We start from the raw sequence: 27416 nt of genomic DNA, 5'->3' as shown, positions 1-27416 counted from the left end.
TATAGATGTCGAGTGTTAGTAGTCACTCCCCAATGTTGTTACCACTCCTTGCCTGATGATATAACTAGGATGATATAAAGGATGGGAAAAACCTCTTATTTATGTATGTACAACACCTAGATGGTCGAATATGCTAAAAATTGGCAAGTCTTCTACAATAGGTATGTACATATTGCCTAGCTAAGATGTCTTGTTACATCCCTTCTAGAGGCCATACCTTCCATGCCTAGTGATATATTTTAGGACAATCAGCGATGGTCAAAAGATCTTCATTGTCTGCACACTCACAAAGGTAGAAGAATATGTTACACAAGGTGTGTATATTTTGCCTCACTAATGTACCATTACATGTACTTTAGAACTGATTAACATCTCTGTTACCATATCGTCCAAAAAACATCCACAGTTGTTCATGAGTACAGGGAGAGCATATGGAATGTTACTTACAACGATATCCATGGGATATCATCGTTTAAGCCCATACTGTCACTGCGCAATTTGAAAATCCATTTCTGCTCTTTGACAAAGAGGTATCTAGACACGTCTCCTATATGAGAGGGAATAAAGGGGTGTTCTAGAATCACCCACTTCATGTCTTCTGGTCTGTGTTTCATGGACAAAAAGTGGTTCGTCAAACGTGTGGATTGTTTCTGGCATCGGATAGTGCTCTTGTGTTCACTAATCCTAGTCTTTATCTTGCGAGTGGTATGGCCAATATACCTCAGCATACAAGGGCATGTGATCATGTATATGACCTTTTCTGTATTGCAATTTGTGTGTTTCTTAAGTAGCCAAGGTTTTCCCATCTCAAGGTCTACTTTGTCCGTTTTGTAGGTCTGAGGACAGGCGCTGCAGGAGCCGCAGGGATAATGACCTTGCACTGGCGGGAGGTTCCAAAGAGTATTTGTATTTCTAGTATCTCCCGCTAGTGTCCTCGGTCTGGTATGGACAAGGGTGTCGCGTAGACTAGGTGCCCTCTTGAACGAGAACAGTGGTATGGGGACACTTGATTGAGCTATATTTAAAATGCCCCAATGCTTTCGTACTGTTCGTTGGATTTTATTTGAGAGAACACAAAAAGTGCTTACAAAAGTTAATTTGTCTAGTGAAGCCTTCTTCGGACGTCTCTCCAATAGGGCATCACGATTATTATTGGAGGCCCGTTTCCAAGCTCTTCTCACCAGTTTTTTAGAATAGTGTCGTTCTTGTAAATTGTTGGATAATGCCTCTGCATGTTTATCAAACGACAGTTTAGTGGAACAGTTTCTTCTCACCCGCAGGAATTGTCCCACGGGGAGGTTCTCGCGTAAGGCTCGTGGATGATGGCTTTCAAAAACCAGAAGAGAATTCCTGGCCATGGGTTTTGTATAGAATTCGCATTCCAAACCTCCATCTTTGGGATAAATAAGGATATCCAAAAAAGCAAGCCGATCCTGACTGTGCTCAACCGTAAAATTCAAAAACTGGTTCTGATCGTTAAGCCAGTGATGGAATTGTTTAATCTCAGATTCGGTACCTCGCCACACCACCAGGATATCGTCTATGTACCTCTCCCATAGCACCACATGATGATAAAAAGGGTTGCTATGGTTGAGGATACAGTCCTGTTCGAATAGGTGGACATACAAATTAGCGAGGCTGGGGGCGAAAATACTCTCCATAGATGTCCCGGAGACCTGGAGGAAGACCTGCTCTTCGAACCTGAAGAAATTTTCCATCATAGCTAGTCTAGCACACTCCATGAGGAAATTTACAGGAGTAATGCTACCTAGATCTCGTGAGGTAAGAAGTTGTCTAATAGCTTCCAAAGTTTCTTCCTGCGGAATGCAGGTTTACAGCGACTCTACATCAAAGCTGACCAATAGGTCAGTCTCAACGTTGAACTCGATCTCAGGGAGGAGTCTAAGGACATCTGCTGTGTCCTGCAGGTATGTAGGCATCTCTTTCACGAGTGGCCTAAGGAAGAAATCCACAAAGGTGGATAATGGCTCTAATAAGGACCCGATACCTGAAATGATGGGGCGTCCAGGTGGCGGTCTAGTGGCCTTGTGTATCTTCGGTAAGCAATAGAATGCGGGCATTACCGGTTTCGATGTCACCAAGAACCTAGCCTCTTGAGGTGTAATCCACCCTTCGGCACTGCCTTCATCAACCAGAGAAGCAATCTCTGTGAGGAGACGTGGAGTAGGGTCAACAGACAGTTTGCGATAGGCTCGAGTGTTATTTAACTGTCTGAGACATTCCTCACGATAATCAACCATGTCCATAATAACCGTTGCGCCCCCCTTGTCTGCCGGTTTTATGATTATTGTTGGGTCTCGTGATAAACTTGAGAGTGCATTCTTTTCTTTATTTGAGAGGTTCTGAAAACTGTGATGATCATTATCATACAAGGCCATAACATCATGTGTTACTGCTTGTTCAAAAGTAATAACTTGTGAAGGAACCTGGTGGGGGAGGGGGGTGAACTCAGATTTTGGACGTAATCCGGTGTTGATCAACCGGTCACCCTCCACTGTCGTCACAGTCTCATCTTTATTTTTAAAGAAAAAGTGGAGGTGTACTTTTCTGAAAAATCTCTCAAGTTAACATCTTGTTAGGAAAGGATCTCCACGGTTAGTGGGAACAAAGCCCAGTCCTTTTTCCAAAACCTCCTGTTCATCAGCTGATAAAGCACGTGAACTCAAGTTAACTGTTAAGTGCCGGTCGTCTCTGTGTTGGTAGTCTGTTGAGATAATACTGATTAAACATAATTTTTGTCTTAGTAGCCATTTTTAACTTCACTCACTTGTTACACTATAGCACTGCACCTCATCAGTACCATCAAGACTCACTTGGGCTAGAGTTCACCTTTGGCATCCAGTTTCGCACCATCGATCTTGATGAGTTGGGCGATCTGTAGATATACCATATGAATCCCACATGATGATGCTCCGCCGTATGGGTGGGCTGATGGGAATTTCTCAGCCAAGTGTCGCCTTTGTTGCTGTTTGATGGCCTGCTGTTGTAATCTTCCACTCTTTCCCACTCCCCGTTCTCCCCCTCCCTTCTCTGCCCACTTGGTATAATCTGCACTCCATCAGGGAGTGCAGGTTAGAATGTTGAGTGAGAGATTAAGCCGCCAAGCTGGGGGCACCTGTTGCATCAATCTTAATAAAACCTAACTTGGAACCAACAATTAGTAGTGAATTATTACCACATTTATGGCGACGAGGACGGGATGCTGAGCCAGGGTCAGTTTGGTGTTTCCCCCCTGGATGAATTTGATGCTTGTGCGGAGTTTTGGAGTGAAAAGAAGGACTCGCCAGTTAAAGTTTGATGATCACTGGACAACAGACATACCGGTATCCAGGCTGTTCTCATCGAGGTATTCCCCTGGGCAGGGGGTGAGATTCTCGATTCTGGAACGGAAAAGGAGGTCGGGTGAGAAGCCTCGGTGAAGGTGAACTGGAGCCGTGTGGAGAAGAGGAGCGTTCCCTCCTTGTTGAGGTCTGATTGGCGTATGTGTATCTGGCAACCTGTGTCCTGCGACAAGGTAATAGAAGATATAATGAAATGAGGCGAAGACCTACTTCGGGCGTCTTTATGAAATTGAGAGTGTGAAAAGGAGTGAGACCCAAGTACATGGCGAAAGTTCGTGAGGTGAGCTGCTGAAGTGTATGAGAAGAGCTGGGCGAAGCGGAGGATTACGTTGGGGTCAACTGTTCTCACTGCGTCTTGAAGTTGAAAATAGGAGCCGTGGTTACGAAGTTTATAAAGGAGCAAAAGTCCGTGTGGAAAAGGGGACGAGTGAGAAAGTGATCAAGGCAGGAGTGTCCTGCGTACTCTGTTTCCTTAAGTGATATTGAGGGGAATCAGCAAATAGAAGCGCTTGGAGATAAACCCTCATCAGCCTTTCAGTGCAGCCAAGTTAATTCAAGAAGCGTTTGGAGATAAACCCTCATCAGCCTTTCAGTGCAGCCAAGTTAATTCACGTTTATTAATATTCTCCTCAAATTCCGTTGATAATAACCATATCAGGGAAATCCTGCCACCGTGTGGATATTCAAAGTAGTAAAATTTGAGGAAAATTCATTTTCAGTGCATGACAGTTGAATCGATGAAGTAGAAGTGACATCGTGTAAACATCTCTGAGGGTGCCGCAGGCGGAGCATAGCCTGGTGCAGGTGCGGATTATCCTGTGGTGTGAACCGAACAAAAGGAAAAGGAGGCTCGTCTTCGTGGAGAAAGCATTAGAGGAGGTGAGAGGCGAACTGCGGAGAGGCGCTAAAGGCAAGTCGTCACACGGCCCCAGCAAAAGCGGAATTGAAGCATTAAGGGTCGGTGTGTCATTCGCTCACACTGGTGTGCTGAGTTGGAAGAGTGCGCTGCAATCCAGTCATTTATCTGTGTGACTGAAATCAATTAACTGTCGTATAGTATGAAGAGTGGTCAGCGGAATTAATTATCCCGTTTCCTGCTGTTAGGCGCCCTGAGTTTACCACCCTGCATGAGGCCCCGGCGCGTGTAAGCTAATAACGCGCTGAATGAACGTTGAGGCTGATCAGCTTTGTCCTAAGCTTTCTGCGCGCACCAACCAACGGCGCTGACTGTATTCTAACGAAAAGCAGAACGCTTACCGGTAATCTTGCTGACAGAATATGTGGTGACTCTGTGGCTTATATTCGATCCTTGCTCCTGTGTGGGCACCAGGTAGAGCAAGGCTGAGGTGTTGAAATAGGCAGCAGTCCGGTGGAGTTCACGCCTGGATATCACAGCTCCATGCGAGAGTTGGCTTCTTCCTGTCAGGAACTATTTTGAAGGGAAGTTTCTCCACAGGAAGTTCCCGCCAGTGAGAGGGAAAGCAGGCAGTTCTTTGAACATATTTTTTCAACCGTGGAAGTAGAAAGAGTACTGCACAAACTCGAATTAGAGGAAAGGTTTAGGAGAGAGGTAGCCTTGGAGGAAAATTGTCGTGACAGAAAGGGGCAATTTGCCGACTGGAGTAGAATTTGTTTTTCCTTTTCGAAGTCATTTGGAACATTCAAGTAAGAGGAACCTGTGGCATACACATGCTTGAAGGGGCAAAATTACCGAGTGTAAAGCAGCGCAGGAGGCATTGAGTCTGTAAAGGAGTAGGATGGGGCATTTTTAACTGTGGGATTCATTAATGTGCAGCTGGGAGGGTACTGAAATATCTTTACACTCCTTAGCTTTGAATCAGTCCCAGCAGTCTTTCTAGAAACTCCTGTTGGAATCCTCTTACCTATCAAACGTGGTGCGTATTTCCCTTAGTGGCAACCGTGGTGTTGCAATTTCTGCAAGGGTGGTATTTTCCAGTGTATTCAGGTGTAGTGCAGCACACTAAACATGGAGTGGGGCCGAATGTATAATCTCCATCCACCTGTGCCGTTCATGGAGGAGTCTAATAATAACAGTGCCGATTGGAGGGAGTGGAAAGTGTATTTTGAAAACTATTTGTCCGTCCTGGAAGAAGAGGTAGTATCCCTTTCACCGGAAGTAAAGGCGGACATCTTACTTCACAACTTAGGTACGGGAGGAAGGAAAATGTATCAAAAGATGGAGAAGGTATTTATGAAAGGAACTGATAGAAATATCTATGAGAACATTGTGAATTTGTGGGATGAATATTATAAACAAGCCACATGTGGAAAGGCACAAAGAAATGAAGGGTTCAAGGAAAGAAGGGATGGCAAAGAGGAAATTATTGCCAGTAAGAGATTTCAGAGATGTACCGTTAGTATATGTGAAATTGAGACTGAAATGATCACAGACTCTGGTTCAAGACATAGTGTGGTAAGCAAGAGTGATTGGGACCACAAATTTAAAAAAAAATATGGTAATGAATTGAAGGAAGCCAACATAGTCCTTAAAACGTATGCAGGGAAGGATATACAGGCTATTGGCTTCAAAGTCATGGATGTAGTTTATAAAGAAAACAATTCGAGGAGTACTATATACATAATGGATAGTGGTGTCAACATGCTAGGGTGGAGAGACCAACAGAAGTTGAGGATTTCATTAGAGGAAAATATAAAAGGACACAGGAAAGAGCAGGTACTGATTCAAAGCATACAAGAGACAAGAGGAGAAACTGTTAATGTTCGTAGGCAGCCGTCTAAGAGTTATACAGTATTTGAAAGAGCTGCAAGTGAAAAAGAGTGGGAAAAAAAAGCTATCAGGGACGAACATAACAAGAAACAAAACACGTATCAAAATCAAGTGGAGGAAAGAGAAATACGTAAGAAATTAGAGAGAAAGGACTGTAGGAAACAAAAAGTTGAGACAGATGGAAAATTTGAAAGGGAGGAGGAGTGTTTAAATACCACAGCCAAAGAACGAGGATGGCAGATGTATAAGAGTGACCAGTATAATTGCAATGAAATGTGGCAAAGAAATAAGTTGGCAGGGTTTAGGACCAAGATGTCAAAGGAGCATGTGGACAATATTGATCAGGAGAGAGAGAGGGGTGCAAGCTACATTAAGTCAAAAGGAGAAAACAAAGATGTATACATACAAGGGCTTGATTATGGTATGATGGAGAGTGATAGCAAGAAAACGCAGAGAAACCTAAAAGGATCTCCATTAAAAGTCATGGAAGGGAAGATGGGTCCATCATATGATCATCTGAGGAAGCCAAAGTGTTATGGTCCAGAAGACACAGATAAGTTCTTTTATGGAAAGCCCAAGAGGGAACAGGAGGACATACTTATGGCTGAGGAGACTCATGCAAATGATTGGAGGATGTTGGAATCTAAATGCTATAAAGGTTGTAATACTGGTTATGGACAAGAAAATGAGGACAGTCCAGGCAGGGATAAGGTCATGGAAAGAGGGGCTTATTGTGTCAGAGGAAATCTTCGGGGTGTGTCCTGGCCCAAACTACTGCCTAGGGAAAAGAACAGTACAGCCATTCTCAATCTTCCGGAAGGGGATAGTAATTCTAGCATGAGGAGTTCAGAACCCAAGGGAGAAAAAGACTGTGTGGCAAGCTCGGACAGAGGGGAGCCAAGGGTGAAAAAGATGTGATATACATATACCTGCTCTCCACTCATGTCAGGATGCCGTAAGCACAACCCCGGGTATCCATTGAATTGCATTGCCCACACCATAACGGTGCACACCCTCGTTGCACCAGACAGTTACAGTTGTTTAACTTTGGTTGACTTTATCAGATAATTTTACCTACTGCATTTTGTGTTTGAAAGAGCATTATCCTGTGCCCTGCAGATAAAATGTGGACAGGGGTTACTAATGAAATCCTAACAGGACATGCCAAGGGATTATATAAGCATATCCCCCAGACACGTCAATTAAAAAACTAAATGTTCTTAGCATATGTACTACAGTTAATAGTGAAGTCCTTATAGTTCTTCTATTTAGACTATAGCATGGGGTTCCTTGCATTCGACCCTATGTTGCTGGGCGCTATCCATCCCGCACCCCTCCTTCCCATTTCCCCGCTCCCTCTGCGTGGAGTCCCCCCGCTTCTCCTTCCCTCATTTTCCTTAGGGAGGGAGGTGTGTTGTAATCTTCCACTCTTTCCCACTCCCCGTTCTCCCCCTCCCTTCTCTGCCCACTTGGTATAATCTGCACTCCATCAGGGAGTGCAGGTTAGAATGTTGAGTGAGAGATTAAGCCGCCAAGCTGGGGGCACCTGTTGCATCAATCTTAATAAAACCTAACTTGGAACCAACAATTAGTAGTGAATTATTACCACACCTGCATTCTACGGTCCTCAGGATAGGACACACACATCGCATTTCTTCTCTTGACCAGACACTTCCCTTTTCTGTTGTTGTCATATACCCGGGGTACGGAAGTGCCATGTTCGATAAACATTACCCCTAGACCCCCAGTTCAACCCTCATTTTCTTATAACTCTGGGGTAAGCCCATGCAGTCAGCTGCTAACCTCTTTAGAAGGACCTTTTTTCTGTATTTGCTTATTTGCTGTGGTCTCAACTGCCGGTCTCTGGCCAAACACTTCGTGAATATATGTGACCTAATACAGGATGAATCGCCTGATGTTTTCTTTTTGACAGAAACCTGGTTCTCCGACGACATGGTTGTGGAGCCAGGCTTAGCGCTCCCGCCAGGTTATCGTATTGCGACCTTAAACAGGATGTCAAGAGGCAGGGGTATCGCAGACATTTTTAAATATTGGTACAGCTGCACATTTGTTAAAGAGCCCGTGGCTTGCTGTGAATGCGCACGCTTTGCGATTTCCTTTCGTGCTAATTACACTATATCAGGACTGCTAGTTCACCGCCCTCCTGGACCTGCCAAGGAGTTTACATCTGTATTTATTGAGGTCACCAGTGCTATGGCAATGAGATCAGCTAACTACACTATTCATGGGGACCTGAATTTACACTTTGATGATAATACAGAGACAGAAATCAGCAGATTCCTCTCAGACCTTGCTGCCTGTCAATTAATTCAACTAGGCCCTGGTCCTACCCACCCTGCAGGCCACTTGCTGGACCCCGTTTTTTCTAACCCCATTCCTTACTGTTAGTTTACCTAGTCCAGCCTTTGGTCCAACCACTTTCTGATCTCTGTATCCCTCCCGGATACAGTACCCCCGAGTAAAGGGGCTCAGAAATCCTCATATAAACGCCCTTGGCGTAAATTGAACCTCGAGCAATCCACCCTCTTCTTGCTCTAGAATTGCCCAAGTTACCTACGGATCGAGATACGGCATATATAATCTTTTGGAACTAGATTCTCTAAACACTGGACTCTCCAATTCTGGCCAATTGGTCCCAGTGCCGCACCTCTCACTCCAACCCTTGGTTTACCGACAGACTGTCTGTAATGCGTAAAGCATGTAAAAAACTGGAGCGGGCTTGGAGAAGGGATTACGATCTGCGGGCTAAGAGATGCTATCAGATTGCCATCAAAAGGTATCATCGGACCATACAAGTTGAGCGTGCTGCTTACGTCGATAAGGAAATTCAGTCTAGTAGCAATCCAACCAAGTACATTTTTAAATATTTAATGATTTTAAACTCCGGAAAACCCCTAAGGAATCTGTGCTCACATCTGAGCAGCACTGTGAGGACCTTGACACTTTTTTTTGAAAAAAATGTGTATGTGGAGACTATATATATAACTCCTTCCCTCTGGCCCCTGTCTGTCTCAGCCCTGGACCCAGGCCCCCTACCATTCACACTCTTACGGTTTTTCCTCTTGTTGATCAGTATGAGCTCCATCTGCTCTGAATCAAAATTAAATCTGGCTCTCCTGCAGACCCTCTCAAGCCGGACCAGTTTTTAAAATCTCTCTTTGTGGTCTCGGCGCCTCTGTGCTAGTTGATTGATCCCTCTTTCTCCTTATTAACGGATCCAGATACGGCATATAAAATCTTTTGCGACTGGATTCTCCAAGCACTGGACTCTCTTATTCTGGCCAATTGGTCCACGTGGCACACCTCTCACTCCAACCCTTGGTTTTACGGCAGACTGGCTCTAATGCGTAAAGCATGTAAAAAGCTGGAGCGGGCTTGGAGAAGGGATTACGATCTGTGGGCTAAGAGATGCTATCAGATTGCCATCAAACGATATCATCGGGCCATACAAGTTGAGCTGTGCTGCTTACTTTGCTAAGGAAATTCAGTCTAGTAGCAATCCAACCAAGTGCATTTTAAAAATATTTAATGATTTTAAACTCAGGAAAACCCCTACGGCTTCTGTGATCACGTCTGAGCAGCACTGTGAGGACCTTGCCACTTTTTTCGAAAAAAAAGTGGAGACTATATATATAACTCCTTCCCTCTGGCCCCTGTCTGTCTCAGCCCTGTACCCAGGCCCCCTATCATTCACACTCTTATGGTTTTTCCTCTTGTTGATCAGGATGAGCTCCATCTGCTCTGCAGCAACATTAAATCTGGCTCTCCTGCAGACCCTTTCAAACCGGACCAGTTTTTAAAATCTCTGTCTGTGGTCTCAAAGCCTCTGCGCCAGTTGAGTAATACCGCTTTCTCCACAGCAACAGTTCCGAGGCAATGGAAACAGACAATGGTGGTACCCCTTCTCAAGAAACCGTCACTGGATCAAGCAAAGTTAGAACATTTCCGCCCAATCTCTCTTCTACCTTAGGCAGCTAAAATTGCTGAGGCACACATTAATACCACCCTTACAGCGTTTTTTAACACTGACGGATCCTGGATCCTACGCAGAATGGCTTCTGCCCAGGGCACAGTACGTAGACAGCGCTCCTTGCTGTGACCAAACGTCTGCGGACCGTTCTAGATGCTGGTAACACTGTGGCACTGATCCTGTTAGATCTCAGTGCCGTGTTCGACACTGTATCCCATCAGATCCTTTTAAATGGAGGAGGCAGGAATCGGTGGTTCTGCCTTGGAATGGTTTAGATCTTTCCTCTCTGAAAGAACTTTTCAGGTGTCTGCACCGCCTTTCCTCTCACGTGTCCACTCTATTGGCCAGGGTGTGCCACAGGGCTCTGCCCTGAGTCCCGTACTCTTTAATTTGTACGTACAACCTCTGGCAGTGATAGCCAGGGACAGGGGTCTTTCCATTGTCTCTTACAATGATAACACGCAGTTGGTGCTGGTTCTCTCCGACGATTCTATGCAGGATGCCCCTAAATGTGGGAGCGGGCTGGCGGTGGTCAAGGAGTGAATGACTGCTAACAGCCTACAGTTTAATGCTAATAAATTGAAGGTGTTGTTGGTGGGTAAAAACATTAGGCTATGGAGTGAGAACTGGTGGCCAAGCACCCTAGGCAGCCCACCTACCCCTAGGTTGGTGGTGAAAAACCTAGGGGTATGGATGGATTCAACCCTCAGTTTTCAGGACCACACCAAGAAAATAGCAGGCTCGTGTTTCGGCCTACTCCGGGTATTGCAACCTCTTCTTGGTTATTTCGACCCACCCACCAAACAATCGATTGTCCAGGCGGCCATATTGTCAAGACTTGACTATGCCAGTTCGCTTTTTCTTGGGGCTAATAAACCAGAGGTCATGCGCTTGCAAATGGTCCAAAATGCGGCAGCCAGAGTTCTTCTTGGACTCCAGAGATGGTGCCCCATTTCGGGTGTGACCCGACGATTACATTGGCTGCCTGTGGCCAAGCGCATAGAATTTAAAGCTCTCTGCCTGGCCTTCAAAATTTTGAAACTTTCTTCCCCTTGTTTTCTGACTGATTTATTGGTACCATACACACACACGCGCCATCTGCGCTCTATGGGGTCCTGCCTGGCTCTTGTCTCTCGGGTAAAACGTTTACGTGCCGGGGATGATCTTTCCGTAGCCTAGCGGCCAAGTTCTGGAATTCCCTTCCCCTCCATATTCGCAGTTTGGAGAACTACCTGACGTTTAGGAAGGCAATAAAAACTCATCGCTTCCCTTTGGTTTAGGTTCTAGTTTTCAGTCTGGCTGCAGTCAGCGTCGGGACGCCTCTTAGCTGAGGCAGCTGTTGCGCTTTACAAGTTGGGCTAACATAACATAACAATATGTGACATCATCAGCAGTGCAGTGTGGGGGTGTGAGTTATAGTTATATCAACTAACAATAACGGCCAAATTTCTCTGGTTTTGTACGGGTGAAATGTCCAACTAACTATAACATCCCTGAAAGCTGGGGTTTTTCAGTGAATTATGAAGGTTTTTTAAATGCTAATTTCTAACTATAACGTCCCTGACACCTATTGTGTTTTCAGTGAATTTCAAATGTTTTTTAAATGCTAATTTCTAACTATAATGTCTCTGAAACCTAAGGTTTTTTTCAGTGAGTTTCTAAGGTTTATTAAATGCTAATTTCTAACTATGCCTACAGATGTAAGACATGTGCAGAAAGTGGAAGAAAGGCGCAGAAAGAGCAAGAAAAATGCAGAAAGAGGCAACAGAAGTCCAAAAAGACAAATAAAGGTGCAGAAAAAAGCAAGAGATATGCCAAAAGAGGCAACATAAGTCCAGAAAGACGAAGAAGGGTACAGAAAGAAGCAAGAGATATGCAGAAAGAACCAACAGAGGTGCAGAAAGATGCTTTGTTGCAAAGTCATTCTCTGCCTTCAACTTTTGGCTGATGGGTACTGGTAGTAACTGACTAACCAGGCCTAGAGCCAGTGCTATACTAAAAAATAGCTATAATACAGTGAAAACGCCTACATGCACTAGGGAACACTATGTGTTGGGGTACCACTGTGATTGGCATGACCTCCTCTGTAATGCCATAGGACATAATAGGAAAGGGGGATAAAAACTACCTTTAAGTCAGAGGTGCATAAAGTAGTAGTCACGTTTGGAGAGTGGTAGAGAAAGGGTGCTGGGCCTCCGACCAGCGCTCAGGAATTCTGCTGCGTATGAATTAAGGATGTACCAGAAGGGCTACTTGGCCCCCAAAGACCCTCAGGAGTAAAGTGGACTTCATCCCCATCCCATAGTCTGCCATGAGGCGTGTTTGCAGAGTGGTTAAGAAAGGGGGCATGGCCTCCAAAGACGTCTTAGCAATCCTACTGTATGGGACTTACTGGAGGTAAAAAGAGGGGTAGTTGGCCCCCAAGGATATCATTGGGGCCAACTATACCTCATATTACCTCCAGTAAGCCCCACACAGTGGGATTGCTGAGAGGTGGACAGAAACCACGCCCCCTTTCTCCACCATCCAGAAAATGCACCTACTGGTGCACTCTTGGTTGGGGGATGAAGTCCTCTTTCCTCATGAGGGTCCCTGGGGGCCAACCAGCCCACCAAGTACCTCCAGTAAGCCCCACACAGCTGTATTGCATAGAGTGATCCGAGGAAAATGCCCCCTTTTTACAGCACTCTGCAAATACTCCTTCTGGCGCACTGCTGCTCAGGGGCTGAAGTCCACTTGTTTCCTGAGGTCCTCAGAACACAAGAGGACCTCATCGCCCCACCAGCAGTGCACCAAGAGTCGCGTTTGCAGAGTGGTGTAAAAAGGGGAGTGGACTCGGACCACCTCTCTGTAATCCAGCTCTGTGGCGCTTACTGGAGGTACCTGGTCGGCTAGTTGGCCCCCATTGACCCTCAGTGCTCAAGGGGTCTTAATTCCCTAACTTAGAATGCACCAGGGGGCGCATTTGCATAGTGGTGCAGGGAGAGGGCAGAGCCTCCGGAGAGATGCCGGCTTTTTGAAATATATATTTTTTTAGAAGGGGGATGTGTAGCCCCCCTTCTTTTAGGATTTTTGGGACCCTGGTGACCCCATCCTCCAGGGCCTGACCTCTTTTTAAAAAAATAAAATAAAAACAAAATGGGAAGCGGCCCCCCTTTCAAGGCCAATTTCGGGCTCGGGCCCCTATCCCCCGGGGCATGGCCTGCTTTTTTAAAAATGTATTTATAGGAAGGGGGCCCACGTGGCCTCCCTCCCCTAATCCAATTTTGGACCCAGGGGCCCCAGGGACCCCATTCCCTGGGGCTGGCCTGCCATTTTTAAACATTTATTTCTAGGGAAGAGGGGCCACATTGCCCCCCTTCCCTGGTCCACTTTTGCCCTGGGTACCCCATCCCCGGGGCTTGGCCTGCCGTTTTCTTTTTTATTAAATAGGAGAGGGGCCGAGTTGCCCTCCTCCTGGGCCACTTCTGGCCCTGCTGACCCCATCCCCCGAGGCGGACCTTTCGCGTTGGTGATCATGGCGGAGCCCCATTCCCCCCATGGTCCCAGCCGGCTCCCCACCTCCTGCGGGAGCCAGCATTGCTTTTGAGTGAGAGAGGGAATGTTTTTACCATATACATACCCTGGGACATTCTTATCACTTAGCTAGCATGAACCCCTGTGTAGGCCCTTCTGTTCAAAAAGTATAGGCCTTGGTTATCTTGGCCAGAGTACTGCCATTTTCTGTTAAGAAAGCAGAAAGCAGAAAGCAGGTCTGACCAAGACTTCATCCAGCTCCACTGCCTGCGAGGCTTCTCCTCCTGTTCTGGCCCCCACCCCACTTGTGTGCTAAAGTTCAACTTCCACCCAATTCTTTTGACATACAGAGGGCCACATCCTCAAACTGTGAGGAAAGGAGAACTTTGCACCACAGCCTTGTCAAGCTGGAGTGATGGATGTGGCAACAGGTTGTACAGATTGCTACATACACACATAAATATAATCCCTTTTTGACGTAAAACGCTTTTTCTGTTAATCAAAGCAGATTTACGATAAACTTCAAGTCAACAGGGCATGACCTTTAGTCCAGCATAAGTGCCACGGTTCCAGGAAAGGCTGCATTTTGAACGTGTAGGATGAGAAAAGTGCAGAGTAGGCTGTAAATGACGCAAATAGGGTACGTGGCATGGGATGGCACGAGATGACATTACCATAGACTTCTCACCGCCTTAAAGCATATAAAAAGGAGGTTCACAGAGACATCTTTGAACTGGTCCTCGTCTGTACATAAGTTTCAGACATTGAGTTTTCCCCAAGGGTTACTTGAGAGCCCTTGTACATGTAGTTTAATTTTGCTGCTTTATGTTATATTCTGTCTTATGAAATGTTATATTTACCATGCGTTCTATTAACTTTGCTTTCTCCTTATTGCATTTGAAATGTACAACTTGTGTTTTCAGGATTTCTCACTTATAGGCAGATGCGAGTATTCCCATATAAAATGTACTTTGCTTTTTGAATGCATTTCTGCCACAAATGATAAATGTGTCTTAAGGTTTAGACCTTCTCTCTTACTGTCAGAAAACGGTCATTCTGTAAATGATATATGGTCCACAAGGCTATCTGAGAATGCGGAAGCACTGGACACAGAACTAATGTGATTTCTATGCCTTGGTATTAAAGAATCTAGAAGTTGCATCTTCTTAATAAAACTGTTAACCTTTCAGCTTCAGTTTCCACGGCTCACATATCTGTTTTCTCTATTTTAAGAGCAAGCGTTCCAGGACACACCGGTACAAATTAAGGTGCTCCTTTGTCCCTAGCTCACTCTCACGATCATCCCAGCGCAGGCTTTCTGAGCCGTTGCGCCCAGCCCCTTGACCTTACGCCCCGTAATAAATCTCCCTCTATCATGAGCAAGAGGAGATGCTGACATGCGGCTCCCGTTGCTCAAAAGCAATGCTGCTTTGCTTCGTTGAAGCGAGTGCAGGTTTCAACGAAGCAAAGGAGGGTTTGCTATCGCAGGGCGGGAGCCATGCTCCCGCCCTACCATATCAAACAGCTATGTCCAGGGGGTGGGCACCCTGGGACATTTTAGGAGCCGGCCATGGGGGGTGGCAGGCCCCAGGGCCATCAAGGGCTCTAGGAGGGGGGCCACGTGGGCCTTCTCCCTCCATTTGCATAGCGCTGGGGAGGTGGTGGGCCCCGGGACTGCAACAGACCCCCATCTTTAAATTGGGCTTGGGGGGGCCTGCGAAGCCCCCGCCCTTATTGTAATAAAGCCCAAGGGAGGTGGCAGTACCCGGGGCTGCGGTGCACCCGTGGGCCCCATTAAGTTAATTTGGCATTGTCCCCGGGACCTCACCCACCGAGGGGCTTTACGAAACGAAGCGCGAAAAAAAGTTTGTCCGGATTCGCGCACCCAGTGTGAATTCGGACAATTTTGTTTGCTATGGGGGTTTTAATGGGACCCCCTGAGCAGGCCTAGAGAGTCAGGGTGTTTGTACTCTGCCTCCTTAACTTAATTTTTCACTTTTTTCCCCCTTTTTCTTGTGACTTGGTTACAGAGTCACAAGATGGCTGCCACCACTTCCTGGTTTGGAGTGTTGGCAGCTAATCAGAGTGAAGCTCGTGTTCGGGAGGAGTCGCGACTCCTCCTCAGTGCTCAAATATTGATATTTTTATTTCTTGAATTTCTCAGCAACTACTGAATGGATTTACACCATTTTTAAAAAAAAGTGCTTTCTGAACCAAGACCTACCTTTTTACCAAATTTGGTGTAATTCCATTCAGCAGTTCGGGCTGTAGCTGTGTCTAAAATTTCCTATGGAAATTAACATGGGGAAAAGCTTTTTAGGACCTCCCTGTTTTCTCGACCCTCGCTTGACGAATCACCCCAAAACTTTCAAAGAGAGGACCTGACCAGAGCGGGCCATTTGTTTTGGAAATTTTGTGAAGATTCGTCAAACGGCGCCAAGTATATATATATATATATATATATATATATATACATATATATTTATTTATTTATATACAAACATAAATACATTCATACATACATACATACATACGTAATAGTAACTCTCTAGCCATAAGAGAGGGGAAATTGCTGTTCCTTCCAGTTACCAATGGTCTTACATTTTGGTTTTTCCTTTGTGAAATGAAGGTACGTGTAAGAAAACTGAGAAATGGAAGAAGAATCTGAGCGAAGGGCAGCTGCCCAGAGTCTCTTTGCAAGAGCACCTAACAAAGGCCAAACCCACAAGGAAATCAATGTCAAAGATACAACTCTGCATGACAGTCTCAAGAAAATAGAGAAACTGAAAAGAACAGAAATTTCAAAATGGTGGGAGGCCATATCCCAACAAGATTACATCGATAAAGAGATAGTTCCAAGAGGTCTAAGAATCTACATGACTCCCTCCTTCGAATCCCTGAATTTGAAGATGCTGGAGGAATAGGTAGGAAACTCGGCACAGAGCTCTAGAAACATGCTAACCAATCAGGTGAAATACACATGGGAGGACAGGGAACAAATTCTCCAAAACCTATGAACCTTGAGGAAGAATTAAAAACACACAAAGAACAGGAGATTGTAAGGAAATATCTAGCGCATCTCAAAGTGAGACTCAAACTATAAGAAGACATCAAAACACGTAATAGCTCCACTGAGACTGCACGAATTACGAATGCAGCAGAATCCTCACCTACAGCCACAATTACAATTACTTATACGATAAATTACTGGCAGGAGAGGAAACTGAGGGCACAACAATTCTGACAAGTGGAACAGAATCAGTTACGGGCAGCAATACCGAGAATTTACAGAAAGTGACAACAAACAGACAAACATCACGAGGAGGCACAACAAAAGGTCCAGCGACTATTTTAGACGAATATCGCCTCTTGAGAACTGGGTGAAAAACACCAAGAACGACTCCAGCATCAAAGAAAAGTGACAGAGAGGAAGAGGCCTGGGAAGAGGCCAGGAAGAAACATCGGAGAAGAAAGCGCGACAAACAGAGTAAACAGAAGAGGCAAGGGACGAGGAAGAGGGCCAGTGGGAAACAGGTCGATGGTCCAGAAAAAGCAATAATGCATAACAGTATGGTACATAAAACCATTGTTAATCTTTCCAATAGACCCCTTAATATGCTTGAGAAAAAAACACTGCTTAGGACTATCCTTCTGCCCCTCGGGCCATTTCAACTATCCTGAAACGAGGAAAGATATATTTATATTTATCAAAAAGTTCAAACTCAAAAAGTTGCACTATTTGAAGAACTCTAGAACTATAAACTTGAAGAAGAGAAGGTTTGACAATACTGGTGAGCCCAACAGCACAGAATTAATGGTCAAAGACCTAAACACTCTCCTCACCCTACAAGAACTACTAGTTGAAACTGGCTTGGAACAAAGCAACTCCCTTGATGCAATCAATGTCACCTTTGATCAACCAGCCGCCACAAATTTGAAACTGAAATCTATTTATCTGCCTAAGCTCTCTCATGATAATATCGACACCTTTCATGACACTGTGATACATAATCTTATCCAAACCAGGCAACACAGAAACGAAAACATAACACACAACAATCTCACATTTGCAGGTCCTGGCTGACGAGGACGTAAGCGAGATTAGGATGGACAGGGTCCACAGAGTCGGACTGCCAAGGCGTGGAGGGGCTCCTCCCCCTGATATTTTGGTTTGCGTCCATGACTTCCAACTGTAGGAACGCATCCTTCGAAAAGCCCGGGAGACCCCATCCCTGCAATTCCGAGACCACCGCCCCCAGTTATTCTAGGACTTAGTGGCATCGACACTCCAAAAGAGACGTGAGTTCCGCCCTGTAACCACCTTCTTGCGTGAACAGAATGTGTCCTACTCCTGGGGCCACCCCTTTCGCCTCATTTTTAGGTGGCAGAACAGATTGGTGCAGGTCCGCTCTCTGCAGTCAGCAAGGGACATCCTGGGCGGAGGCGGAGACGGCGTTCCCCATCCTGGCAGAGAGTGGGTCGAGAGACGGAACTGAGGAGGCCTGATCGTACGACCAGCATACCGGAGAGGGGGGCAGCGGTTGCCTCTGTGGCCTCAGTGACGGAGGCGCCGTCGCAAAATAGCTCCGGGGCAGCCTGAGATTTGGGAAGATGTTTGCTGGGCGCCAGAGGGACACATCTCTTCAGGTACCATGGGTAAATTTGTACTTTTGGGAAGACACCCCGGTCCGGAACCTTGGGGACACACTCTAGGGTACCCCGCCCCCCCACCCCATGGGGGAATCTACGGACGTCCGTGCAATGGGACTGTCAGGAACACTGTTTTTTCTTGTTTCCTTTTTCTACTTGCAGTTTTTTTTGGGGGGGTGGAATCGGGGGGAACTGTTGTGGGTTGTGGGAGGGGGGCGATGGGGGGAGTAGTGATGGTGTTTGTTGAGGGAGTGGAGAGGGGGACATGGGGGAGGTGGTGGGGCTGCACTGGGGGGTGGTGGTGACTGGAATGAGTGGTTTGATGTGACTGTTGCTTTTGAATATGTGATATGTATGCTTTCGGTTAGCTTGGTCCTGGGCCGTGGTGTTCGCTATGCTTCTAGTTCTGATGGTGCCGATCTGGAGCTGTTATTGGGAAGGTCTCCGGTGAAGCTTGGGGATTGGATCTGGAGGTTGTTCAGGTGGGGGACGTGGCGTACTAGCGAGAAGGGATGTGGGGATGGGGAGCAAAGGGGGGATCAGTCTTGGGAGATGGGGGGAACGCTGGGGCCCATTGACAAAGGGGGGGAAGCGAGGGTGGAATCAATGTTTTGCAATGCCACTTAGTATTGGTACATGGAATGTGAAAGGTCTGAACTCCCCGCAAAAGCGCCAGAAAATTTGGAAATACCTGAATGATCATCAACTTTATGTGGTGGGCCTCCAGGAGACCCATTTGGCACGCAGGGATGAGCTTCGCCTCCGCACAGACAATTCCCCCTCATTTACTGGTCATCTGCCTCCACAAAACATAGGGGGTGGCCCTTTTGTTCCGTGAGTCCCTTCACTTTCAGCCTATAGGGGTGAGTTGCGATAAGGAAGGCCGCTGGTTGATGGTCAAGGGGATGCTGCATGGTAGGCTGTGCACTTTTGTGGTGGTGTATGTCCCCAATGCGGGACAAAATAGCTTTCTCCAGGCTCTGCTACATAGAGTTGGAAACTTTGCTGAGGGGCACTTGTTTCTACTGGGAGACTTTAATTTGGTTTGGAACAGGGAACTGGATAGCTCCCGTACTCAAAGATCAGATGCAGGTCTGTTCTCCACTGAAACGCAGCGACTTGTGGGTGAATTGGGCTTGATTGATGGCTGGCGCTCTCTGCACCCCCAGTCCCGGGATTACACCTTCTTCTCACATGTCCACCATTCCTATTCCCGCCTAGATCACATGTTTTTGAGCCAAGCCCTCAGGGGAGATGTCTGCGACTCCTGCATTTTTCCACTCTCCGTGTCTGATCATAGCTTGCTAGTCCTCGGGTTACACTGGTCGGCGAAAGGTGACGGCCTACGCAAATGGTACTTCCCAGCTGCGTTAGTCCGAGACGACACATCTTGTAGGAAGCTGCGGAAGGCCATTCGGGACTTTCTGGCCCTTAATCCCGTCTCGGATACGTCCGTATTCACTACCTGGGACGCATGCAAAGCTTCACTTCGGGCACCTGCCTTGCTCTCAACTCTAACCTTAACAAACTGAGGAGGGGGGAGAGGGAAGACTTGGAGGCGGAAATCCCCACTCTGGAGCGGGCGTACAAATTGAACCCGTCAAGGCTGACCCTTCGCCCACTGACGGCGGTCAGGGGGAAACTGAAGGCCCACTACAATAACCGAGCAGAGTTCACCCTGCTGAGGCTACGGCAACTCTCGTACTCACAGGGGAACAAAGTGGGAAGGCACTTGGCCCGCCAGCTTCGGGACAAGAGAGAGAGGGATTACATCAGGGGTATCCAAGATTCGACAGGGACCCTGCAACATCGGGATGAGGATAAGGCGGCCCTTTTTGGCCGCTTTTATGCCGGTCTTTACGCGGGGGATTCCCTCGACCATGAGGCTCAGGAGAGGTATCTGGCCGATCTTCCCATACCCCAGGTCTCTAAGGAACGGAATGATCTCTTGGCTGCCCCCATCTCCAGAACAGAAGTACTGGATGCTATTAAAGCCCTGAAACTCCATAAAGCACTGGGGCTAGATGGCTATACCGCCCTCTTCTATCAGACGTTCGCGGCAGAGGTGTGTGACTATTTGGTCTCCGTCTTTAATGAAATGGCAGAGACTGGGAGAACTTCGGGATCTATGGCTGAAGCGGTGATCTCCGTTATTCCTAAATCAGGGAAAGACCCGTCCAAATGCTCCTCATAGCGCCCGATAGCCCTCCTCAATATTGATGCTAAGTTATATTCTTCTATCATTGCACGTAGACTCCAGGACTTGATGCCGGTCCTGATTCATCCGGACCAGTCTGGATTCATCAAGGGCCGGCAGACCCATGATAATATGAGACGGGTGATCCACCTGATAGAGAAGGCCAATAGGTTTCGCATACCAGCGGTGCTGGTGGGCCTTGATGCGGAAAAGGCCTTCGACCGCGTGTACTGGGGATTTCTGTTCCACACCCTAGTCGCCTTTGGCTTTTCGGATAAGTTTATAACAATGATACGAGCAAACTACAGCGATCCCCGCTCTAGGGTGGCGATTAATGGACACCTATCCGCCTTTTTCTCACACTCCCGCGGTACCAGACAGGGCTGTCCCCTCTCCCCCCTGCTCTTTGCACTGAGCATTGAGCCATTGGCACTGGCAGTGAGGGAGCACGAGGAGATCCGGGGTCTCCCCTTTACCGGTGAGCAGCACAAAATCTCCCTTTTTGCGGATGACGTTTTGTTATCCATTGGGGACCCGGCTCACTCACTCCCGCACATCCAAGCAGTACTCTCTTGCTTTGAGGGGGTGGCCGGTTTTAAAGTCAACTTTGATAAATCATATATCCTCAATCTCACACTTCCTCCTGCTGAGGTGGAACATGTGCGGCTATTTACACCTCTGCCGTGGGCGACCACCTCTCTCTTGTACCTGGGAGTTCGGCTGACGCCTTCCATAGGGAAACTGTTCTCCGCGAACTTCCCCCCGTTGCTGGCAACGGTGCGGGCAGACTTGGATCGTTGGAAGCCAAAGTATATCTCGTGGCTGGGTAGAATCCATGCTCTAAAGATGGTCCTCCTCCCCAAATTTTTATACCTCTTCCAAGCTCTTCCTATTCCGATAGACGTGGACTTCTTCCGGCGCCTTAAAACTTTGATGCTGCGCTTCATCTGGCAGGGGGGGCGAGCGCGGTTTTCCTTCACTACTCTACGATGGCCGCGGAAGGAGGGGGGGTGGGCTTCCCCGATATGCACCTGTACTATAAAGCCGCGCAGCTACGGGTTCTGGTGGAATGGTCCCAGCAACTCTCGGAAAAACACTGGCTACACATGGACAGGAGTGTCGCAGGGAGGTCCATCTGGGACCTGGCTTGGAAACCCAAGGTAGATAGACCCAAGAACGCTTACATCAGTACACCCACTGGCACTGTCCTGAAAGTCTGGGACACAGTCTCTAGTGATGATCGCTGGACTACATTTCCATCCCCCTTTACACCGATACACTTCAACCCAGCCTTCCCGCCAGCGATGCAGGAAGGCCCCTTTCAACTATGGAGATAAGGGGGCTGTAGGGCCCTTACACACTTATTCCACGGATCGGCGCCGCTCACTTTTGCCAATTGTCTGAGGGACTATGGGGTCCCGGCCGCTGAGCGGTTTCACCACATCCAGCTCCTCCACTGGGCTACCTCATCTGGGGTTGGCGACGCAGCCACAAGACCTCCATCCCCATTTGAGGCCTTCATCCTGCGAACCAACACCATGAAAGGTGCTATTTCCTTCCTTTATAATCTGTTGCTTATCACTACTGTGGCTCCCCGCCCCCGTTATATGGGGCACTGGGAGGAACTTCTCGGGAGGGACATCACAGATGAGGAATGGTCGGGCCTCTGGCGAGACATTGCGGCGCACAACCACTCAGTGGATTTGCGGGAGGCCCATCTTAAGACCCTTATGGATTGGTACTTGTACCCGTCCAAGTTACATCGCATTTTCCCGGCCTCCTCGGACAGATGTTGTAGGGGCTGGGGTCTGCTAGGAGACTTCCGTCACATCTGGTGGGACTGCCCGGTCATCCGCCCATACTGGGAAGAGATTTTGTCCCATATCAAAGAGATTCTTGGCTACCCGATAGCTGACTCCATGGCCCAAGTCCTACTAGGTCCCTGGGACCCAGTTCTTGAACATCAAACCAGAGCGGACAAACAGATCTTGTGGCTCTGTCTTGGAGCTGCCAAACTCACCCTGGCAGCAGCCTGGAAGAAACCGGACGCCCCGGCAATATCCCTGTGGCACGCGAGACTGTGGAGATTACTGAGCGTCGAACGAGTGGCGGACATCTTTCTAGGCAACTTCAAAAATTTCCTGTTTCGCTGGGGTCCCTTTGTCCGCTTTCTTTCACGGGGCTTACCATCTGCAGTCTGCCCTTCCTCAGTGCGTGCTCTCCACCTCTTTCAGATATAACCGCGGTCATATGATTGTAGGAATGAATGTGTATGGTTGTCACTACCACCGTAGGGTGGGGTGTTGGGTGGGGTTATGTGGTTACGTTACCTGTTGCGACATCCACAAGGCACTTGGAGGCCGCGAGAATCTTCTGCACTGAATCACTCGCCTTGGTTCCATTACCCCTTCTTCGCAGGGCTTCTGCCACTCCGGGATTCTGGAGGGTGATTGACTTTGCATACCTGTCTTAATGCCATCAGGGACTGATGCTTCGAAATGGACTGTGGTAACTCTCTATGATGCCTCACCTATGCTTTATGCCACTTCAAATACCCCCTGTGTGGGAAGCATTGCGGGGCTGTCGCTTGTCTTATTTTCTCTGTTTTTCTCCACAAAATATAAAATAAAAATGTTACAAAAAAAAAGTAAGTTTGATTAAAAAAGCGTAATTTTCCTTAGTAGGCTGTGGTACATTCCGGCATGCTTAATTAGCATATTAAGCGTTGTACCGATCGTTCTGTATGGTTCCAAAACTTTGAGTTTTCCCAGTTGATTTTGCAGTCCTCTTCAACTGGAAGGGGTGCTCCTCCTCACGACCGAGCCGCCGTGTACTATTTTGTTTACCAAAATTGCTCTTTGCAACAGGAGGTCACTCTACAGCGCTTCGTGTGAGATGCAGCATGCCTTTTGTTCCACCTCTCAATTTTCTTGCCGACGCGTTTCTGGGTAACAACCCCTTCTTCATGGGCAGCAAACATCACAATTGAGACACGCATTTTCCTTCTCGGCTTTATTTATTTAGTATTGCCCCCAGTGGGCGTTCGTACAATGCAGATTCGTCCATTGCCTGTTGGTGGAGTTCTAGATGGCCATTTGGACCACCACCTCCAGGCCTGGCTCCAGCAATGTTCTGGTGCCCACCCCCGGGACATTGCAGTGTGCAATGGGAGGGCGGGAGCAGCTCCCGACCTGTCATTGCAAAAATCTGCTTTGCTTCATGGAAGCGAGAGCAGGAAACCTGATCTCACTTCCATGAGGCAAAGCAGATTGCTCTTAGACAAGGGGAGCTGCTGTCTTAGACAAGGGGAGCTGCATGTCAGCAGCTCCCCTTGTCTAAAAGCAATGCCGGCTCCCATAGGATGTGGGGAGCCAGCTGGGACTGTGTGGGGCTCCTCCCACGGTCCCCACGGTGAAGGCCGGCCCCGGGGATGGTGTCCCCGATGCCAGTAGTGGCCCAGGAGGGGGGTAACTGAGCCCCACCTTTTCAATTAAAAAGAAATATAAAAAGAAAATCAGGCCAGGCCCCGAGGGATTGGTCCCGGGAGCCAAAAGTTGCCCATGGAAGGGGGGGCCACGCTTCCCCCCTCCCTTATAAATAAAAAAAAATGAGGCCATGCCCTGGGGGATGGGGTCCCCGGGGCAGAAATTGGCCTCAGGAGGGAGACCACGCTGCTCCTTTCCCAAATGGGTCAGGCCCTGTGGGATTGGGTCCCCAGGGGCCACAACATATAAAAAGAAGGGGGGCCATAGAGCCCCCATTCAAACAAAATAAAACGGAAAGCCGGCATGTCGCCGGAGACCCTGCCCCCTCTCTGCACCACTCTGCAAACATGCCTCCTGGCACGTTCTAAGTTGGGGGATAAATCCCCTTGAATCCTGAGGGTCCCTGGGGGCCAATTAGCCCACCAGGTACCTCCAGTAAGCCCACACAGCGGGATTGCCGAGAGGTGTTCCGAGGCCATGCCCCTTTTTACACCACTCTGCAAACCCGTCTGTAGGCACATTGCTGGTGGGGCAAAGTGGCCCTCTTGTATTCTTAGGACCTCAGGACTAAAATGGACTTCATCCCCCGGGCAGCAGTGCACCAGGAGGTGCGTTTGCAGAGTGGTATAAAAAGGGGGGTGTCCTCGGACCACTCTCAGCAATCCAGCTGTGTGGGGCTTACTGGAGGTACCTGTTGGGCTAGTTGGCCCCCAAGGACCCCCAGGATTCAAGGGGACTTAATCCCCCCAACCAAGAATGCACCAGGAGGCGCGTTTGCAGAGTGGTGGAGAAAGGGGGCGTGGTCTGTGTCTATCTATCAGCAATCCCACTACCTGGGACATACTGGAGGTATTAGGTAGGCTATTTGGCGCATAAGGACCCCCAGAAGCGAAGGGGACTTTAATTCCCATCCAAGTGCGCGCCAGGAAATGCATTTGCAAAGTGGTGGAGAAAGGGGGCGTGACCTGCTATGAGAAGTTAGCAATCCTGCTGTGTGGGACTTATTGGAGATAATAGGAGGGGTAGTTGGCCCCCAAGGTTGAACTTGGGGGCCAACTACTTCTCCTGTTATCTCCAGTAAGTCCCACACAGTGGGATTTCTAAGAGGTCTTCGGAGGCCATGTTCACTTTTCTCCACCACTCTGCAAATGCACTTCCTGGCACAGTACTGGTTGGGGATGAAGTCCACTTTACTCCCGAGGGACTTTGGCAGTAAAATAGCCCTCCTGGTACCTCCTGTAATTCCTATGCAGCGTAATTCCTGAGGGCTGGTTGGAGGCCCAACCCCCTTTCTCCACCACTCTGCAAATGTGACTACTAGTTGTAATAAGTCTTGGATTTGCGAGAGTTAGAGCTATTGGTGTTGTAAATGTAATAGTTTTTTACTAATGTTTTTTGGAGTGGAGTGGATGTACTCTGTGTGTAGTGAAATTATGTGGTATGGTGTTCAATGAAAATATGTGGATAGAAATGATGTGTTATTTAGAGTATAGAATTATGTAGAGTGGGATTATGTGTTATGGAGACTAATTATGTGGTATGGTAGTCTGTGTTGTGGAGTGGTAACCTCAGGTTTGGTGTTTCTTCTTTCTATAGAATCTAAAGTATAAACTCAATGGCCCACATGCATCAAGCATTTTTGCAGTCGCAGACGGTGCGATTCCTTAAAATCGGCCGTTTGCGAATGCAAAAGTGCTTGTTGGGATGCATCATGCCATTTTAGAAGTCGCATCTTTTTTACGATTTCTAAAATTGCATTAGCATTTAAGAAATCGCAATTGTGCGATTTCTTAAATGCTATGCATCATTATAGAAAAATATGTTTTTTTGAAAAATTGGAAGTGCAAATTACCACGAAGTTCAACTTCGTGGTAAATTGCGAAATTGATTAAATATGCACAAAAATGCATTTTTTAAACTGTAAAGTTACACACACACATGTCCTTAGGACATGTGTGTATGTAACTTATGCTGAAAAGTACATTTCAGGGGTGCATGGGGGGGTCCTTTGGACCTCCCCCTGCACCCATGAAATTTTCTAAGTGCCACTCGCAATTTCCATTGACTCCTATGGGCCTTTTGGCCCATAGGAATCAATGGAAATTGCGAAAATGTAGTTAAGAAATCGGTATTTCTTTGGGATTCGGTAAAAAATGCGATTTTTACCGAATCCCACAAGAATACCGAAAATATTGATGCATATCATTTTGCATTTCTTAATTTGCGATTCCTTATTTTTCGCAAATTAAGAAATGCAAAAAGACACAATGATGCATGTGGGCCAATGAGACAAAAAAATAAGGAACCACTGAGGAGCACTTCTGTACCTAGTCAGGGGAATGAGCAGGGCCACTGGAATTATGCAACTCTTTGGCTGCACCGACTTTCGCAGAATTGTACATTTTCTGTATTTACCATATAATCCATCATCTGGTGCATAATCTGCAGATTCGAACAAAAATAACCTTGTTTCTAGCACAAACGGCTCAAACATTACCAATAATGCAGCGACAAGTGTTACAGCGTGGTGGAAGGCCCGTTGCAAACATGGAATGGTCACCTGTTACTTATTGCTAAGCATGGGCGGATTTTGCGAATTGGCAATCCGCGAAATTGCGTATTTACGGATTCGCAATCCGCAAAATCCGCGAACTCTCGCGAATTTGCGGATTTTAAAATTTTTTTTGTGTTCGCAAGGATTTCTGCCAGTTCGCGAGGATTTTGTACCAGTTCGCAAACGCGAACTTACTTTTCGGGTAGCAACGGTCGCGAACATGTTGTTTCTACATCTGGTTCATCACAGCACCCTCTGTTTCACCACTGCCACCCTCTGTTTCACCACTGCCACCCTCTGGCTCACCCATGCCACCCTCTGGCTCACCCATGCCACCCTCTAGTTCATCACTGTAGATTATGGGTGGAAAAGCACACCTGCCCTGCCTCAACTGACATAAATGAATTAGGGGCTGATTAATGTGTTACTGAATTTGAACTTCCTGGCTGGAACCTGCTTCCTTATCTGTAATTGCTTTCTCTGAGCCTGCTGTGAGGGTCAGAGCAGGGTCATAGAATAGTTGCTGAACTCTGAAGGGGCCCCTCAGGAAGTACAACAGGGAATGGTTACTAAGGATAAGATTGAACTTTTGCACCTGCTGAGTGCTTCCAGGTCAAGATCCAAATCAAAGTGACCAGCACATGAAGAAAGCACTTAGAGGAGCCTGCTGGACAGGAACAGGAAGTTGGAGACTGAGGGGCACTATCTTCCTCCCACCCCCCACCCCAAAATGGACTCCTTGCAAAAAAAAAGTGCAGGCAAATGTCAACCTGAGGAGTTATTCTGATAAAAATCATAATTTTCAAGGTTTATGCTGCCTGCTGGTGGATTTCTTGTGCGAAATTGCAAATTTTGCAATCTCGCAATTGCGAGATTGTCGCTGCCCGCCGCATCTACGGTTTCGCAAGTGTT

The sequence above is a fragment of the Lissotriton helveticus genome, chromosome 3_1 (genome assembly GCF_964261635.1).
Source record: "Lissotriton helveticus chromosome 3_1, aLisHel1.1, whole genome shotgun sequence".
Taxonomy (NCBI): domain Eukaryota; kingdom Metazoa; phylum Chordata; class Amphibia; order Caudata; family Salamandridae; genus Lissotriton; species Lissotriton helveticus.
This window is presented reverse-complemented; position numbering follows the sequence as displayed.